This window comes from Macadamia integrifolia, unplaced genomic scaffold (genome assembly GCF_013358625.1).
Source record: "Macadamia integrifolia cultivar HAES 741 unplaced genomic scaffold, SCU_Mint_v3 scaffold2940, whole genome shotgun sequence".
In the NCBI taxonomy this organism is placed as follows: Eukaryota; Viridiplantae; Streptophyta; class Magnoliopsida; order Proteales; family Proteaceae; genus Macadamia; species Macadamia integrifolia.
In genome coordinates this window covers 10,906-12,498 of record NW_024869075.1, presented here as the reverse complement: position 1 = coordinate 12,498, position 1,593 = coordinate 10,906, and positions in this window count along the sequence as shown.

The following is a 1,593-nucleotide window of genomic DNA, read 5'->3' as shown; positions in this document are numbered from 1 at the left end:
AAAAAAAAAAAACCCTTAATTCCCAATTGTCTGGCATCTTTATTAGACCTTATACTCATGGTTTTAGGTATCGGTATTAAAACTGATATCGGCTTAGAGGTCTGATTTGGGATCAAGTATTATATCAGCATTAAAGATAAAATCATCAAAAAAAAAAAAAAAATCTATGGAGAAATAGAAATAATATCGACCGATTTGAATTGATATATTCAATCTTAGATCCATATCATATCAATATTAGTTGAAACCGATGTAAACACCGATAACGTTAACTAAATCCTTGCCTGCACTCCTTAAACCCCGTGTTGACGTAGAGGTCACATCATCATGAGCATGACCAGTCTGTGATCTCTTGCCCATTTATTTATCTCCATTGTTTCTTGATTGACTGCAAGATATCTTCTACGAACTTTCTTCAACTTTTTGTATCTTTCGACTTTGTGGAATTTTACACGCCATGTTCATTATCAGGGCAATTAGCATCCCACTCGAACTCAACCTCTAGAGTCATCCTCATACTCAACAACCTCTCCTACATTGTAGGCATTTTTAGTGAGCACAAACTCTAGAGATTACTTGCAGTCCAATACTACCTCATGAGACAGCAGAGTTGGAATAGGATCCCACATGTGATCATAGAGTTTGTCTATAACTCAATAATTGTAATCTCTATATAAGAGCACCATTGTACACTCATTAATGTTAATGCCAAAATACAATTTCAACATGGTATCAAGAGCCGCATAAAGGTCCACCGAGCACCCTCCTCCTCCCTCTTCTACCATGGCCGAACCATCCCCACCTCCCACATCCCTATCTGGTGCTCATCATATGATATCTCTAAAGCTCACATCTAAGAACTATGTTTATTGGCGCACACAGGTCGTACCGTATCTCACTGGCCAACGCCTCTTCGACTATGTCACTGGTGATATCGTTGCCCTCAAGACCCTATCAAAGCCAAGGCATGGCGTGAACAAGATGCCTTTATTATGAGCCTTCTCATCGCCTCTCTCTCTGAAGAAGCCTTTTCATTAGCAGTTGGACGGACCACTAGCAAAGAGATCTGGGATGCACTCCATGCTGCATTCAGTTCTCCATCTACAACTAGGATTCTGTCTCTCAATGTCTCTCTTCAAAATCTGGTTCAAAAACCAGATGAAACCATTACTCAGTTTCTCCATCGATCCAAGCATCTCTCCGATGAGCTAGCTGCTGCAGGGAAGCCCCTTCCATCAGAAGACTTTAACATCCACATCTTCCGGGCCCTACGTACTGAATATCAAGCCCTTGCCTCCATTATGATGGCACAAAAGGAACCCATCTCCTACACCGACATGCATGGTCTCCTTATGAGTCATGAGAACCTTCTACACTCACGCCTTCCCATTGTTGATCCTGCCATCGATGCATCAGCCCATGTCACTCACCACGGTCGTGGTCTTCCTTCCACTGGTGGTCGTGGTACAAGCTCCTCCCGAGGCTGTGGTCATGGTTGTGCTAGTGGATTTGGTCGCTCTAATGCATTCGCACACAATCCATGCACAATCTGTGGACGCACTAATCATCAGACAGACACTTGCTACTACCGCC